This window comes from Odocoileus virginianus, unplaced genomic scaffold (genome assembly GCF_023699985.2).
Source record: "Odocoileus virginianus isolate 20LAN1187 ecotype Illinois unplaced genomic scaffold, Ovbor_1.2 Unplaced_Contig_4, whole genome shotgun sequence".
NCBI lineage: Eukaryota > Metazoa > Chordata > Mammalia > Artiodactyla > Cervidae > Odocoileus > Odocoileus virginianus.
The window spans coordinates 2,684,586-2,703,452 of record NW_027224321.1 but is presented as its reverse complement, the minus strand read 5'-3'; the positions used below and the strand labels follow the sequence as shown (position 1 = coordinate 2,703,452).

At 47.6% G+C, this 18,867-nt stretch overlaps 1 long non-coding RNA gene across 1 annotated transcript; it reads right to left on the bottom strand.

Annotated features, from left to right (window-relative positions):
* Positions 1–3,527: 3,527 nt before the first annotated feature.
* LOC139033822 (uncharacterized) lies at positions 3,528–18,334 on the bottom strand. The gene is made up of 5 exons (XR_011486305.1): positions 18,190–18,334; positions 17,610–17,706; positions 5,433–5,535; positions 4,495–4,602; positions 3,528–4,024 (listed from the first exon to the last, which is right to left on the bottom strand). It is a non-coding gene; the product is annotated as an uncharacterized lncRNA (long non-coding RNA).
* Positions 18,335–18,867: the final 533 nt, after the last annotated feature.

Sequence of the window (18,867 nt, the reverse complement as noted above, 5' to 3'; positions counted from 1 at the left end):
CCACAACACACACACCACACGACATTCCACACACACACACATACCACATACACATATATACCACACACACACACACACACACACCCCACATACCATATATATACCACATACACACACCCACAACACACACACCACATGACATACCACACACACACACACACCACATACACATATATACCACACACACACACACACATCACATACACACACATATACACATATACACCACACACACCACACTGCATACCACACACACACACACCCCATATACACATATACACCACACACACACACCACATACACATATATACCACAAACACCCACACCCACACACACACCACATGCCACACATGCACATATACACATACCATACACACCACACCACATGTCACACATACACATCACATATACATATATACCACACACACACACACCACACACCATATGCACCACCCCACATGCCACACATACACACACATCACACACACATTTATACCACATACACACACACCACGTACACATATATACCACACACATACACCACACACACCACACCACATGCCACACACACACACCACACATACACTACACACCACACACACACTGCATACCACACATACACTACACACATCACACACATCACACACACACTACACACATCACACATACCACACCCACAAACACACACCACCCACACCACACACATACGCACACCACATACGTATTCAATAATAAATGAAGACCATGAGTGCAAAGTTCTATAATACAATGTGCTATAAATACTTTTTTTCTGACCAAAGGGGCATAACCCTCAACAGTCAACCCCCAATGAAAGTATTCTGACACACACAGCTATTGTTTGATACACTGTGGTATGTATTAAGAAAAGAATTGTACTTTGTTTGTCTTTGGCCACAATCGACTGTGAAAGTTCCAGTTATTCTAGCTTCTTTTTCTCTAAGGCCTCCAAAACCTGTGGCAATGTTTAAACAGAGCTTCCAGAAATAAATCCTGCATTAAGCCTCACAGATACTGCAGTGTTTGTTAAAATTATACAACAATAGAACAATAAGCTGAAGTAACAAGTGGTTTCCTTGCATTCAGCCTCTATGTCTCTGAGTGGGAATGAGATTCAAAGACAAGATTGGTGGGAAAAGTCATAGTACCTAGGCCCCAAAAGGAGATAAAGTGTGACCATTTGTCAGAAAGCAAAACAGAACTGGTTTTTTTCTTCATATGTGGCAGTTTAGGAACTAGGACAAGCAGATATTTCTGTTTTCCTTCCAGCCTTCTAAGCTTTCAATTTTTTGATCTGTTGTAAGTTTCATCATGGGCCTTGAGTCAGTGACTGAAGCAGTTGTGGAAGGAGAGGTGATTCAACACAGCAGGACACATGTTTCAGAAAAGCACTGTGGAAAACCAACATCCTTCTAATCATAAAACCCTTTGATGGCCTTGGTGAGACCATTTTAATCTTCTGCAGTGCTTCATGCTATAATAATTAAATCATGCAAATTAATGCTATTTCTAATTAGCTTTTTCTACAGAGATTTTAACACTAGAGCATTCTTTCACCAGATTCATAAATCTTAAGCAATTTCAGCCTGAGTAGGCAAAAGTTGAAACAGCGATGTGGGGCTGTGTTGAAATATTTAGAAGGTTGCTCTGAGTCATTCTAAATCCATTATTTTTAGAATGAAGTTTTGAAAATACCACTACATAATCATTCGTAATCCGAAAAGCTCTCCACAACTATGCAAACTAAACATCATCCTGTGAGTTGGAAATTACAGAATAAATACAGATTCTAGGGACCATGGTTCCAGAAACTAATCTCTTTGTGATGGGCAGCCTGGTCTGGACCACTCAAAACCACACACGTGTTCCTGGCAGGCCTGGCTTCTCCCAATTGTGAACCTCTTGGTGCGACAGTGCCCGCCTGGACCCTGAGATGTGCCTATCACCTCCTGGCTGCAAGGTCACTGCTCTCAGGAAATGATACTCAATGTTGGGGAATGCTTGGGGCTCCTCAGCTCCCTAGAACTCTACCTTCTTGGGTATAAGAGGTCTGCAGCACTCTGTCTAAACTTGCCTGGAAAAGTTCCTCTCAAGGAAACTTAAGCAAGAATGGAGCTGGCAGGTGGGATCATGAGATTCCCCACTCAGGGTCTGCTTCCAGATGCGGGCATCTTACTTCCTAGAAGGCTGACCTCTGTCTGCAAACCTCTGCATATCATCCACCAAAATGGCAGCCAACAATGCAGGCTTTCTTTCAAGCTCAAAGGAGGTGGTCGCTGCCCCGGTGCTGCACCACTTGGAGGAAGCTTCTGGAAAGGAGTCCCTGCCCAGTTGGAGGACTGTGTGCGTCTGACACCTGCAGCTGCAGGCTTCTTCAGGGTCCGCCTCAGCTTGGAGCCAGAGTCCTGCTCCTCTTCTCCTGGCTCCCAACCAGTGACCTAGCAGAGCCTCCAAGGGCCTGGCCATTCCCACTCATCCAAGGGCTCCTTGGGGCACTCTGCTGGGTCTGCACCAATGCCCAGTGATGCCCCCTGCCCATCCTGCTCCTTCCCTTTGACTTCGCAACAATTACCCCCAACGCACCTCTTCATTCCTACCCTTGTCTTGCTCCATCTCAGCACCAGATCCCAGACAACCCAGCCAGCTCGGGGGCTGTTATCAAGCCCTGTGCGCAGAGTGACTGGATCCTAAAGAATCTTAGGCTAAAGAGAACAAACGGAATCACATTTGATTGACCCTCTAAGCGAAGGGAATTGCAGGAGAGAAAATGGGAATTGGGACTGTGAATTGGCACATGTTTAGAAGACAGAAATTAGAAGATCATAAAATGGAAAGGCTGTGAATATTAGAGGAGCATTTACAGATGCTGTAAACCCTTCTCTGAGCTTCCTGATAAGTTAATCAGCAGTGGTTTCCCTTTTACAGATGCTGTGTGCTGTGCCCTGACTTGTGTTTCTAAGGGCTTAACGATAAAGTGTATGTCATCCACAGCTCAAGCTCTGTGGTGCTGGGTGCCTCTCCTGGGCCCTTGTAAGACCTCTGAGAGATCAGGACACTTGCATTGAGTGAGGGGAGGGGGCCCATCAGCAAAACATCACCAGAGAAAGGAAATACATTGCCAGATGTCTTATGAGTTGCATTGATTGGGCATTACCATACATTGTTGCAGAATTTTAATCATTTTTGAGTTATGCTGTTACAGTCAGAGCTTCAGGTCCCTGATCTGACCTCATAGCTGGGCAGGGCCCCTGGGAACAGTCTGCACTTACCCTGGAGGAGTTGAAAGTAGAGGCCTCTGAGGGATATGACAAGAGGTTGAAGGCAGGACAAACAAGCCTGGTCCCTGCAGTGAGAGAGAGCCGGGCAGGCCTGGGCAGAACATGGGCTGTCCTTCTGTCTTTTTAAAAAAATATTTTTGAACACTTTTTAAAATGCATTTTATTGAAGCGTAGTTGATGTACAATGTTGTGCTACTTTCTGCCATGTAGCACAGTGGTTCAGTTATATATATGGGGCTTCCCAGGTGGCACTAGTGGTAAAGAACCTGCCTGCTGATGCAGGAGACATAAGAGACACAGGTTCGATCCCTGGGTCAGGAAGATCCTCTGGAGGAGGGCACAGCAACCCACTCCAGTATCCTTGCCTGGAGAATCCCATGGGCAGAGGGGACTGGCGGGGTGCAGTTCATAAGGTCGCACAGAGCTGGACATGACTGAAGCGACTTAGCGCACACACACACATATACATATAATACATTCTTATTCACTTTTCCACTGTGGTTCATCACAGGATATGGAACATAGTCCCCCAGGCCCTACAGCAGGACCTTGTTGCTCAGCGTTCGTTTTTCATAGGAGCAACACCAGCTCCACTGGGGCTGCCCGTTTCTGACTTCCTGTCTGTGGTGTCACACCTTTATGCTTCCCCATCCTGTCTCTACCCTGGGGTGCAGCACCAACTTGGTTCCCCTCCTGCAAGCTCTAGTTGGGTTTGGTCAGTAAAGAGCCTGGTGTGGGAGGACAGGGGTGGGGGAGGTCAGGCATCGTCCTCTTGGCCTCTCCCGCTCCCCAGAGAGGTCACCACGCACCCCAGGAGGGCCGTCTCTGTCCGTCAATCAAAGGTCCCTGCCTTCTCAAGGCAGCTGAGTCTTCACCCTGGCTGTTCAAAGCGTGTCCACTCTGGGGGGTCCTGGTGACACATGGAATCAGGGCACCCACCATCCCCACTGACTGGAACAGGCATCTCAACAGGCTCCCAGGGGGGCCCCAGCCCAGCTGCCTCCTGCTCTGCTTCCTCTCAGCCCCCTTCGGTCTCCACACTTCTGTAGATAGACCGTCTGCCACTAAGCCTTCCCCAATTTGCCCCATTGAGAGTCTGTGGGTATTCTCATCTCCCCCACCTCCATCTCTGTCTCCACCCCCTTTCTAACTATCCACGTTCCCATCGTGGCATGCGATTCATTCAATTACTTCTTACCGCCGGGGACACGCCGACCTTGAGGTGACAGAGGAGGGTTGGGATCTGACAAGCCCAGAAGGAAAGGAAGCTTCAGACCCAGGGAGGGGCCAGGGGATGGGCTTGAGCCTGTGGAGGAGAGAGACCCCAGAGCAACCGGGTGTCAAGAGAAAAGGCCCAAGGATGAGAAAGGGATTAGGGAACTAGACACAGAAATGCACGATCGGGAGTGTGAATGGAGGATAGAACAATAGTAAAGGCTTTAAATCTCAAGGTGTCGAGTTGTTGGAAGTCGGCTCTCAGCGGGCTGAACAGACACCCACCCGTTTAGGTGGAGGCTGAGCAAAGACTCCAGCATCCATGCTCCTTTGACTCTTCAACCTTGACCCCGGGCACCCCTGCCCAAGGCTCTGCTTCCCCTGTCTTCATCCTCAGCGCCCACGTCTGCTGACTTCACATAGCATCTTCCTTCCAGAAAGGTGACTTTCGTCCCACTTTTGACCCCAGACCTCCACCCAGCACCCTGACCCCAGCGCCCGCAGCACCTCCCAGCCCTCTTGGCGCCCTGCTCCAGGCCTCCCAGGTCACGACGAGAAGGAGCTGGATCTCTTCCCAGTGAAAAATGAAGCACCAGACGGCATCTTTCTCTACTTAAGCCTAAACCAAATTAATTTGGAGAATGGTATTTGCAGTCAAACTCCTAATGACTATACACAAATGGATTTTGTCCCACTTTCTGATGAAATATTCTACTCTCGTAGAATATTTGTCTATGAGAAATATTTGTCTCTTGTATAAAAGTGGCAAAACGAATGTGTGTGAGAGTGATGGATGCAGAGATGTAAACTAGGTAAGTGCTTTCCCCCTGGTCCAAACCCGCTTTTAATTGGAAGCACTCTGATAGATATTTCTGTGCCATCTCGTTTGCAGCATGAAGAAGTTCAAATAGATGGTCTCACCCTCCCTGACTTGCGAGGTCTTCTGATTTTGTAAGGCGAGAATGGGACGAGACAGCTCCTGCCCGGAGGAGGGCTCTTCATGTTTGATGACTTATCCTTGCATCTGTGTGAAAGCAAAGATGTCACAGGCCTCAAAAGGTGGACTGTTTGACACATGGGCACTCCCTCCTGGGGTCAGAGTCTGAATTATCCCCAGGAGACCTGTCAGCAATGCCAGCTTGTCTACCAGCATCCAGGGAACGCTGAAACTCCTTTAAACTTACCCAGCTGCCCAATGAGGTCTGGGGCCTGGCCTCCCAGCCTCGTTCATGATCTGTTATTTTGTTTTGACCCTATTTCTCATCATAAAAGCAGGACAAAATCATTTGTGGAAATTTTCAATATACACCAAAGGTAAGAAAGAAACATAAAGGAAATTATATAAAACATCCAGCACCCAGAGCCAATTCTTGGCATCCTTCTAATGTTTCCCACCAGTTTGTGCCACATGAAAAAGTTTTAAGTTCAGTGGTGATCACGCTGTGTATACTGTTCACTGTGTCTACAGATTCCGCTTGTGTCCCATCATGATAGAACACGAGCATTTAGGGCAAATGATGGAGCAGATGTCTGTGCCCATGAACATGGTGCCACTCAATGCCAGGGACAGGCTGCCAAGATGGAGTGGGACTGTGGTCACTGCCTTAAGAAAATGATAAAAGATTTGCTAGACTAGGAAAAAGGAATGAGAAAAAGTTATATTTTGTAGCAAAGTGCTTGACAATCTCTCAGTGTGTCCTTTCCTACAGAATCATAGAAATGGAGGCTGGGTTTGGATCTGGAGACAAGCCATGTCTCTGCGGGGGAATTCTGGCCTCACTTCCTACCTGCAGCTGGGCTGTGTCCACCACTGGCCCCAGGACCTGGCCCAGCCCACAAGACAGGTGTGGGCAATTTGAAACACCTGAGTTACACCAGGTACCTCCCAGGACTCCCATGCTGGGTTGACCTCTGTGTCCATCTCTGTACAGACACCTCATTCTGATTGTATTCCATTCTGTTCTTGAGATGTAGCAGGGTCTGCTGTGACCTGAAGGCTGCTTTATGCATTAGAGGAGAAAAAAAGAAGTAAAGAGCTGTTCTCAGAGGAGACACCTCAAAATGTTCTTGACAAGCTGGGTGACTCTGTCCCAAGGCCAGATCAGACATCTCCAAAGCCACTGATTTCACTCTAAGTTTCTGACACTTCTTTGATGTTCCTGAGAAAGCAGATGACTTCATCAGAAGGAGCTGACTCATCCTGTGGATTTGACACAGTCCCCAGATTCAGGGTACTTCTGCATCCCGAGGAGCGAAGCACCTGCAGCCAGGTCGCATGTGGTCCAGGATGCTCAGAGCATATTTCTCTGACAGGCACCAACAGGACCAGCCTCTGATCTGCAACGTAGCCCCACCTCGAGGGATGAGGGGCAAGCATCTCCCCCATCAAAGCAGACTTCCTGAGGATGCCAGCCATGGGGATCCAGGAGGGGGAGAACCAGGAGAACTCTGGGTGATGGAGACAAAGCAGGTGGAGGGTGAAGCCTCCTCTGGCCCCAGGGAGAAGGCGGGAGCTTATCCAAGCAAACAGGGTGGAAGGTTGGGTGGGAGAGATGCTTCCAGACGAGCTTCACAACTCTGGCAGGATGGACTCCAAGAACAAAAGGAGAGATGGGGAAGCTGAGAGTGCTCCTCTCTCCCTTGCCTGCTCGCATGTGTGCTCAGTCGTGTCTGACTCTTTGCAACCCCATGGACTGTAGCCCACCAGGCTCCTCTGTCCATGGAATTCTCCAGGCAAGAATACTGGAGTGGGTTGCCATTTCCTTCTCCAGGGGATCTTCTTGATTCAGGAATTCAACCCACATCTCTTGCATCTCCTGCATTGGCAGGCGGTTCTTTACCACTGGTTCCTACCTGGAAAGGCCCCTCGTCTGCTCAGTTATCCACAAACAAGGAGACAAGAAGGGAGTTTTCTGGTGGAGGGGTCAGAATTAAGTTCCTGGAAGTCTTCCTAGAATCTAGGTGCATCCTGCCCACGTGTGGTTTGGAAGGAGTGACGGAAACACCATTCCAAGGAGGACGTGAGGTTTGAGCGGGTCAACCTGTCCATCTGGTGCCCATTCGCTGACACTGTGAACACTTCTGACACCTCCCGCAGCTCTTGTGGCCTGTTTAGCCTTTGCTCGTGTGGATGCAGTGAAGAAATCATCCAGAAGATGTTCCTCGAGCCTTCACAAGGGCACAGGGAGCTTCAGAAAACAGCAGGCTGGCCCCCAGGGCCTGAGGACTCTGCTTCATCTCCACCAATGTCCTCTGGCCCCAAATTTCCCACAGAACATCCATATTTCTAAAATTCAGCCTTCTACAAATCTTAATTACCACCAAGCATTCCAAACTGATTATGCCTCAGACTTGGGGGGGGGAAAGCAAAAGAATCCGCTAAATATATTTGTCTTCTCGTGTCTCAGTTTAAACCATTAAAAGTCAGTCACTTCCGCTTCTTTTGTGATTGTGCTCTGGTTTAAGGATTTTGACTGAATTATGATTGCTGTGACTCATTGGCTTCTTCGAAAAATTCATCAAAAATCTGCTTTGCCTAAATGTTGTAACTTGAACCGGTTGTTTCATTAAATTTAATTTCTCTAGGTGGGGAGTGGGGGCGCACAGTCATTTGATGATTAATTGCATGAAACGGTTGAACAATTTCTTTCCTTGCTCCTCAGTCTTTCTTTCTCATGTGAGGATTGGATCCACACGAGCATTTCCCAGGAGGCGGGCCTGTGCCTGTGTTTCCAGAGATGCTTCCCCGTGCCTGAGCGGGCCGGGTCCACAGGAAGGACCACACCGCTCAGGGCTTCACCTCTTAGGTGGGGGGCCAAGCATCCCTCCGGACAAACAGCTCAGAGGAGGGTGGAGAGGAAGCTCCGTCCTCCCTGCCAGGACCTCAGAAGAGGATCAGAGGGTGAAAACGGGGAGCCAGGCAGCCTGCAAGCTGCCCCGTCTCTGCTTGCTCCTGCAGTTTCTCTGGCAAATGCTCTCAGCTAATTCCAAGCAGTTCAGCGTCCTCTGTCCCCTCTTCTCAGATGCACCATCTTCTACAGCCTCATGTCCCTTCTCCTCCCAGCCGGCTCTGGGTCACATCTGATCAAAGACAATCCCACGTGATGATTTTCTGGGAAATATCAGATAAACAAGGCCAGGCAGGGACGTTTTCCCTATCTGGCTAAGGAGAGGGGGTGAACGTTCTCCATCCTCATCAGGGTGATGTGCCAGGGGAGGGCAGGGCACAGAGGAGTGGGAGCAGATGTTAGCAGAGGCGCCGCGGGGCGTGGGGCATGGAGGGGACAACTGAAGGCGGCCGCTGGCACTTCGCTTACCCCAGCTCTTATCATTTCTCTGGGAACAGCACTCCTGGCTTTTCCATAAATCCCCATGAGCAGGAGGACACGCGGACTCTTACCTACCTATGCACAGGTCTCTCCTGGCACTCTGCCGATGCCTTGGAGTCTAGGTGGAGTAGGGAGAATCTCACATGCTAAACGAGGAGAGCAGAGCATCCCCCACTGCCAAACTGTGGGCTCCTTTCCCTCCCCTCCCCAGCCCCACCCCTATGCGCCACCATCCGACTAGGCTTTTCTGCACCTGCAAGATGTCTTACATCTTGGCTTCCATCTTGAGCCCCCTGCCCTATCCCAAGGTCTCCCCCATGGTTCTGGATTCCATCTACTAAGTGCAGTCCCAAACAAGCAGCCAAACCCACTGTTAGGGACCAGACCTGGCCTCTGAGCCTTCTTTGGACTTCTTTGGAATCGTGACCCCATCCCAAGTTCTGCCTAGAGAGCCCCAGGCCAGGTCCTTCCCTCGGTCCTCAGAACTGTCTTGAGAAGCACAGACCTTGTGAGTGGACGCTGGGTACCAAGTGACCCCTCGCCTCCATGCCCCAGATGCAAACTCCCTCCTGCCAGGCCAGCTTGACATGCCTACCCTACCTTGGGGCTGTTTGCCCAAGCCACCAACAACTTGAAATGCCCAGGCTAAAAAGGGTATGAATTCCCCCTGCACCCAAAGTTGGCACTTGGGTACAGCTAGCCCATACTTTGCATATGCAAGAAAAGGAATAAAAAATACCCTATCAAAATTATAACCTGTGATTCACGGTTATTAGGAAAATTAACCAGTTTTAACTAGCTGACTGCACCTGGGCCCAGAGGAAAGGGTTTTGAATCACAGCTCTCATGGGAAATAAGGAAAGGTGTCCTGCACACAGGACTCCTTTAAGAAGTTACCTGTGCAGACATCACAGTCTGCATCAACTTATTTTTTAAAGTTTCTTCCTGTACCTACTAATAACACGGGATTTAATACTTCTTTTAGAAGTTGTGTTATTTACCGCTAGACCTCTGCTGTGATGTTTATACCAGTAAATCTCTCTGGCTCCTCACAGACGTTGCCAAATCTCTCCACCCCCAAATAATCCAAACCCAAAAGCTGCATCAGAAATTAATAACCATGATCATAAATCAAAGTGAAGGTTTTATCCTTTCATTTTGCATACGACATCCTGACTAAATGAGTACCCCCATGCACACAGGACTTATCATAAAGGGGAAAAAACCTTCCTTAATCAAAGGCATATTTCATCTCTGAAAAATTCATCAGAATGCATTACCGAGTGACTGTACGTCTTGAAAATCGCTCGTGAGCACATCTGGAAACTCACGTTTTTTTTCCCCCATCATTATATTCAGGAATACAAGCAGTTTCGATTTGCATGCATAAAGCAGTCTCTTCATCTCTTATCTTGTGTGCCACGTGAATGAATTTCTGTGATCTATGGTCACAATTACCAGAATATGGATTAAGAGTGCCTACATTATGCAGATGGTGGCTGTGATCAAGAAGCTGCAGGAAATATAACACAGTGACAGAACATGCTATGATGTTTCTACAACGCTGATCTCTTCCTCAGAGCCCTGCCTGCTTCCCAGAATCAGAGATGGCAGGAGTACCTGAACCCAGACTTTTCTGGGCTTTAACCAGAAGTGATGCTGACAAGTCTCTCTGCTCTCACAATCTTGCACTCAAAGCCAGTCACTGAGATGCCAACTTCTGACTCCTGCAGCCCATCAGGCTGACTCGTTCTCCCCCCACGCTCTGCTCAGGGACTCTCATCTCTAAATGACACATCTGCCTGCTTTTGTCACGTCCTCGCAGGTAGATGTTAAGTGCATCCATTTCTTATCCTTTGGCTGAAGCGGGGGCCAAGGTCTCTAGGAAGGGCTTTCATCATTATAATTATGCCATTCTACCTGTTCATAGTGTCCAAGTTAGTGAGCCAGGCAAATGGTGAAATATGCAGAAAAGCACTTTGTGTGCATTGATGTCAGTCATGCAGAAGCTTATGTTTATCACCACCGTTTTCCAAAAGCAGGTTTTTGGTGTGCATGATGGCTGTCAGAAGTAGGCAATGTCCTTGTCTCCTGGGTGGGAGGCACCAGGGAACTCTAAAGATGAAGATACTTGAGTTCTTGCCATGACACAAGTTGAGATAGCTTGGAGAAATCCCGAGACTCAGTTTCCTCAATTCTAAAATAGGAACTACAATATCGCTTAGAGTATTCATTTCCTAAGATTACTGTGACAAAGTTCTACAAACCAGGGGGCTTAGAACCACAGAAAGTTATTATCTCACAGCTCTGGAGGCTGAAGCCCAAAATCCAGGTGCCAGCAGGGCTGTGTTCCCTCTGAAATATAAAGGAAGGATCCTTTCTGGCTCCTTCCAGCTTCTGGCACCTGCAGACTTTTGTTGGCTTGTGGCAGAATCATTCCAGTCCTCCTGCAGCATGCTCCCTGTGGCTCTCCACACAGCCCTGCCTCTGTACGAGTCTGTCTCTGGGTCCAGATATCTCCTTTTCACAAGGACTGCGGTCATATAAGACACCCTGGATCAGGGCCCACCCTCTGACCTCATTTGAACTTGGGTACCTCTTTGAAGACCCTATTTCCAAATTAAGTCTTATTTGGAGGTGCAGGGGTTAGGTCTCTGAGGTGCCCTTTGCAAGGGACAGAATTCAGCCCCATAACCTGGTAAGCTGTCATGCGATGCAGGCAGGGCTATCTCTATGTTTCACACGTTAATGAGAGTCAGCATCATGCCTACCTCTTCATCCCAGCCCCCGGGGACAGACATCCTGGGCATAGCATACAGTGCAGTCTAAGTTCATTGAGGGGACTTGCTTAGGACAGTATGAAAATGAGCTGCAGGCATTACAGTGGGTCCCTGGACAAGACATGCAAATTGCCCATGATATGCTTCTAGATAATCCTGGCAGCTCAGGAAACTGCCCCAAGCAAGGCATAATAGGAGTCGCATGAGCTTCTAAACTTGGCACAAAACCTGCTGTCTTCCAAAATCACAGGCAACTGTTCCCTCTGAAAAGATGGAGATGGAAAGGGAGAAGAAGAATGAATTAAACGTAACTGTTAAAAAGGCTATTGGGATAAATGTAAAACCTGTAATGAATGCTTTGAGTGAAGACTGGCTACAAAGCACTTTGTCACAGAGAAAGCTAGGTGAAGCATCCGGACCAAGGGTGAAGATTGCAGAGTCTCAACGTGGTTCAGGCAGTTCTATCTCAGCCTGCCTACACTCAGTGCGCTTTTAAAGAATTGTTAATAAGCAGTACAAGGTTTGTAGCCCTCAGGGCCCTGTCTCCAGGCTTTGACTGAGGACCCAGCCAGGCTGCAGGGTAAGCAGTGTGCACACCCAGCAGATTCCAAGATTTATTCATGCCTTTGTTGTTCAGTTGCTCAGTCCTGTTCAACTCTTTGTGACCTCATGGGCTGCAGCACACCAGGCTTCCCGGTCATTCACTATCTCTCCATATTTGCCCAAACTCATGTCCACTGAGTTGGTGATGCCATCCAACCATCTCATCCTCTGTCGTCCCCTTCTCCTCCCACCTTCAATCTTTCCCAGCATCAGGGTCTTTTTCAATGAGTCAGCTCTTTGCATCAGGTGGCCAAAGTATTGGAGTTTCAGCTTCAGCATCAGTCCTTCCAATGAATATTCAGGGTTGATTTTCTGATCTGTATTAAACACAGTTGCATGAATCTGGGCAAATCAAGCTATAATTTCACATGGTATAAAACAGGACCTTATAATTAAAATGGCTTTGAGCAGCACTGCCTGCCCACCCTCCTGACTGGGAAAGCTTCAGACAAGCTCCTCTTATGTGGGCCTCAGAGCTGTAGTCATGAGTTGGGAGTCAGTGGGGAACCCAGTTCTTCTGAGTAACTATTGCCAGAGATTGGAGTGTGATATCAACTTGTCTTAACTCCAATCTTCATTCTAGCAGAACTTCTCCAAAAAATGTCATGGTAGAGGGCAATGGAAGGGTATATTTGGCAATGATTTCCTTTTGCTGGCTTCACTGAGAAATCATACAGCATCAAAATGGTGTTATGGGAATATTACTGAGGTTTTTTCCCCCCTTTGGGCATGATGAGAATCCTGCCACAAAAAAATTCCCCGCTAAAATAATTTCTCCAGTGTTCTGTATGGAACAAAACTTTGGTAAACCCACTCATTCTTAATGTTTTCCTAATTTCCCCTCCCTTCAGTTTCCTTCTACAGGAAAATTTTGGCTTAGACTCTCAGTACCCCAAAACAGCCATGCAACATGACCATCTGATAAACTCTCTGAGATACCTGAGTCTGACCTCAACCAGTAACACCAAAGGTTTGGTGCACTTTCAAAGGCAATTATCCACATCCACAGCAACTCTTATCCACATTCCTGTTGAGAAGGGGCACAGAGTCCATCTAAGTTTCCATGGGTTCCAGAGTTTTCTGTATGAAGTGTGTCCTTTATCATCTTGTTCCCTTCCCTGCCATGGATTTGCACCATCAGACTCTCTGCATATGTACAGTGGTGTCAGAAAAGAGAGCCTTGAGCTCTTGAGGACATTGTGCATCAAATCACTTAAGAAGCCTGATGTAAGAAATGGTAGTGCGCACACAGGCACACACGTGTACACACACACACACACACACACACACCAGGAGACATTTTGCCTCCCTAAGGGACTCATTTGTTTTCTTTTCAAGAACACTGAGATCTGATAACTGATTCGTGTTTCAGTTTTTGCTTTGGCTACCAGGACCATCAGATCCAAATTTGTATCTCAGCTTCTTCGGTCAGGCTAATACCTATGGGTCTATATTGCTTTTCTGCCTTCCTTTCACTTCTGCCACCTTGATTCACCCCATCTGTGATGTCCTCAGTCCTAGCACATAATTTTGTATTCATTTTCCCCTGATTCACAAATCCATTTTGTGAACATCACCTAAAATCATTTGTGGAAAAAGGTAGGTAAGTAAATAAATAAATCATTGATACATTGGTGAAAAATAAGCTCAGGGTTAGTATATCTTTAACCCAAGTTGCAGCTCCATTGACAAAACGTATGTTTCCCTGTGTAAACTTGGGAAATCGGGCATTGGCTCCAACGGTGGTGGTTCTTCTTCTAATTTTGGTGGTTCCAAAATTGGAACAAAATAAGGACTTCCCTGGTGGCTCAGATGGTAAAGAATCTGCCTGCAGTACAGGAGACTGTGGGTTCAATCTGTGTCAGGAAGAAACCCTGGAAAAGGGAATTTCTATCCACTCCAGTATTCTTGGCTGGAGAGTCCATTGACAGACACTCCTGGTGGGCGACAGTTCATGAAAGTGAGAGAGAAGTCGCTCAGTCGTGTCCAGCTCTCTGCGGCCCCATGGATGGTAGCCCGCAGGCTCCTCGGTCCATGGGATCTTCCAAGCATGAATACTGGAGTGGGTTGCTATTTCCTCCAGCGGATCTTCCCAACCCAGGGATCAAACCCGGGTCTCCCGCATTGTAGACAGATGCTTTACCGTCTGAGCTACCAGGGAAGTTTTTTTCATTGGATCACAAAATAGTCGGACACAACTGAGCAACTAACACATTCGCAAAAGCTTAGGAAGCCTTATCTCCTCTAGACGAGAATCCTTGTTCCTCTAGGTCCTGCTCCCTCATTATCCCAGTCCTTCCTGCCTCTGCACCCTCCCTCTCTCTGGGCTCTTCACTCATGGCATCTAAACGTGCTCAGTTTTCAACAGAGTGAAAAATAAAGATGAGCCATGTCCTTCCACCCTCTCCATTCCCCTTTTTGGAGGGGGGCGCTATTCCGCGGATGGGCATCCAAGACTGTCACGGTCACTCAGAGCTGGCCTGAGCCCTCCTGGTTCCACAGGAGACCTCGTGTGGGTCTCTGTCTGCTGATGCTCAGGTTGGCACACAGTGAATGGAGTTTCAAACGTTGGAGAACTGTGATCAGTAGAGGGCTGCATTCCATTTGTACTGCTTGGCTCCAGAGGTCAGTGAATGGATTTTACAGGGCATCTCATGCCTTAGGGGTGGTAGAGACCTCAGATGTGATCTAGGCCAGACCTGCCTGCCCGGGCTCCCCTCCAGCAGCCAGTCCCAGCATCTGCCCGTCTCCCCAGACACTGGGGTGAGCACTTTCACCACGCCCTCCCCTGGCTGGGCCGCACCATAAGAGCTCCCAGGGCCGTCAGCAGGATTGATTATGAAGAGGACAGAGCCTCAGTTTAAGGGCACTGAGAAGAGCCTAGCTATATGTCCCCGTGGGAATGTGTTGTGTGCATTTTGCAGAGTGATGTATGTGGACCACTACTGGTTAAGCCCACCGTCTCTTTTCCATCCAACTTCCTCTTCATCCTCCTGCAGCTGGTGGGGGAGGGTGCTGGGGGAATTTGAGGATCAATATCAGGGCAAGTTGAGCTGGGAAACTGATTAGTTCCAGGGCTTGGGAGAGCTGTCTGTGGTTTGTGTCCACTTCCACGTACAGTCATGCTGCTGGTCACCATCCAGGTTTAGGTATAGCTTCTGTGAATCCTCCTATCACCCACTAGCTGCACATGGAGCATGCTAACATCTGGATTGTGAGAAACTTATTACCAGTGTCACCAACACAGAGAATCACCCCCAGGCTAGAAATGCAGAAATGCTCTGAAATTGAACAGGAAAGAATTTCAACAACCACTTTTCCAAGCTCAACAATTCTACAGTTTACCTGAGTTTCCAGCATTTGTACCCTTACATCTCCTCACCAACAACAGGCTGCAGAACTGAAAGACATGTACCTAGACCATCAAAATATAAAACTAATTTTGACCAACACTGCCAAAGGAAGGACTGAATTGACTGCTAGTCTCTCTGTAAAAAGTAATAATTCAGAATTATTATTGAATACAGAAGTGATTGAAGAATATGCAGCCAAGTAGAATAGGACTGTGTGATAGAGTGAGGGTAGGCAGTTAATAAAATATATTAACGTAATTCCAAGAGTCATAAAGCAAGTTGCTTTCTTGGATTTTGTAACTTAAGTGTTATATATCAGCTTTTCAAAATGTGTGGTTTGTCATGATTTCTTTTCAAGTATAAATGAATACTCACTTAACTTGTAATCATGTTTTCTCTTTCTTGCAGAGAACCATGAGAGTTTAACAGACACAAAATTCACATCCTCCACTGGCATCAGGGTGTGGGGTCAGGACTCATTCCAACAGCCCAAGCCTAGCATCCTTGAGGAGCCACCTGGGGTTGGGGCCATCCAGATGCCCCCCTTCATCTCAGGCTTCCTTGCCTGTGACTGTGACTGTTCAGCCTGCTGTCGGTGCTCTCCCTGGGATGAGGTGCTGCTCTGAGGCTCACCTTCTGTAGCAAGCTCTGACACCAGCCTGTCACTTGCCAAATCTCTGTCCCCAGGAACGGGTTGTTGTTTGGCCTCTCAGTCATGTCCGACTCTTTGTGATCCCATGGACTGCAGCATGTCAGGCTTCCCTGTCCTCCACTATCTCCCAGAGTTTGCTCAAATTCATGTCCATTGAGTTGGTGATGCCATCCAACCATCTCATCCTCTGCCACCCTCTTCTCCTTTTGCCTTCAATCTTTCCCAGCATCAGGGTCTTTTCCAATGAACTGGCTCTTCGCATCAGGGAGTCAGAAGATTGGAGCTTCAGCTTCAGCGTGAGTGCTTCCAATGAATAATCAGGGCTGATTTCCTTTAGGATGGACTGGCTTGATCTCCTTGCAGTCCAAGGGACTCTCAAGAGTCCTCTCTGGCACTACAATTCAAAAGCATCAATTCTTCAACACTCAGCTTTCTATAGGGTCTAGCTCTCAGAGCTGTAGATGACTACTGGAAAAACCATTGTTGTTGTTCAGTCGCTAACTCATCTCTGACTTTCTGAGATCTTGTGAACTGCAGCATGACAGGCTTCACTGTCCTTCACTATCTCCTGGAGTTCACCCAAACCCATGTCCATTGAGTCAGTGATGCCATCCAACCATCTCATCCTCCATCATCCCCTTCTCCTACCTTCAGTCTTCCCCAGCATCATGGTCTTTTCCCATGAGTCATCTCTTTGCATCAGGTGGCCAATGTATTGGAGCTTCAGCTTCAGCATCAGACCTTCCAGTGAATATTCAGGGTTGATTTCCTTTAGGATTGACTGGTTTGATCTTGCAGTCCAAGGGACTCCCAAGAGAGCTCCAGGACTTGGAGCTCTTCCTAAAACTAGGCAGACTTTTCCTGGGTCAGGATGAGCACACCCAGGGGGAGGCTGCTGTGACATCTACAGTGAGCCTCCAGCTGCTGAGACCCCTCAACCCCTTAAATGGGACCCCTTTGAATATGAAAGAAACTTAACTGTCCTCCCCACCCCTCCATTTCCCCCTCCCCAGCACCAGCATTTGTTTCCTCAGGAAAATGGAAAAATCAGGACTCTTGCCTACCTGGATTATAGTGCATAATTTAACCCACATGGAGCTTTGGGCACAGTGCCCAGGATGCTGTGAGCATTCAAGATAGTTACCAGGAGTTGTGGTTGCCCTTGTCACTGTTTTCATTAATAAGAAATATTAACATTATCAATAATAATGCCCAGTGTGACATCAGTGTCATCTAAATTATGGATGGAAATATTTCACTGCAGAGTGTAAATGATAGGGCCCTTTGGAAAGCTAGGGGCTACCCACTAATTTGAGAGCCATCAGCTCCATTTTGGAGTACCCGTTAATCCCATCCCCATCCAGGGTGATGCCCCAGCTTACAAATCCAGAGGCGATCATGAGAAACTTCCCCCAAATGCTGTTTCCATCCAGATATATTATGTCTGCAGATGGCTTCAGCTGTGTGAGCCCGATTTCCCTGTCAAAACAAGGAAATGAAACTAATCTTGCCTGATCAGCCCTTATTGAACTCCCACTGGCTTCAAACAACCATCTTCCCTCTCCAGAGGCTAATAAACCATCTACTTGAAAGTCATTTCTAGATTCTTGCCATTTATCCAGCTCACAAGTCTGAGCTTGAAGGAGATGTTCCATCTTGTTCCTTTTATGGAAAGTGTTATGCCCGAATTTTCACATGGACCACAGGCTTAATAGAAGCAATGACCCCCATGGGTATAAGTGGCTAAAACTGGACCAGCACTATCTCTCCATCCTAATTATTTGCTTATTTTCCAGTTGCTCAAAGTAGAATCATGTCTCCATCTTAAAATGCTAGAAGAGAGAGGGGCATGAATTTTCATCAGAGTGATTTTTTTAAAAAATTTTCCTGGACTTGGTTTTCTAAAAGTCTTCGGGCTTATATTTGAATCTATGCTCCTGATGCCCTGAGAAAATGCAGTACCTGCTAAATAGGAAAATATCACCCTCAGGTTCTTAGCTTCATCCCTGCTGTCCAGGACTTGATGAGCTGGAGCCACTGTGCTTCTCTGACTGCTACCAAGGCTGACCCAGAGCAAAGCTGAGCTGGGTTCTGGTGGAGTGGAGGCCACAGTGGGAAGGGCTGGTAGGAAAAGTGAGGTCACATGATTTAGATTGTGACGTCATCCTGAATAACAAGAGGTCACAGCTGTTCAAACAGAGTGATCCATTTGAGATGTATGGTCCTCAACCCAGACCAGCCAGCCAACTTGAGTGCCAGCCCTGAGACACTTGCTGAATTTCCCAAGAAAGAGCCTCTCTACCTGTTGTAAACCTGGAGCTTCCATCCTTAGGAGACCCTAACTGAGAATGCAACCAACACAGATGAAAACAGAACCAAGAGATGGAAACCAGCTTCTGACAACATTGCCCGAATATCTGGAACAAGTTTCCCCTAAAGCTAGATTCAGCTCCCACTGGGACTTGCAGTTCTTCTAAGCCAATGAATTTGTTTCTTCTGAGGCCAACTTGAACTATATTTCTGTCTATTGCAACTAAAAGAATCCTACCCAATTGTTTGCAGAACCAGAGGGCTTACAAACGGGTTGGACAGGCCAAAAGCATTGTGGCAGACACCACTGACACATCAAATGTCCACAAT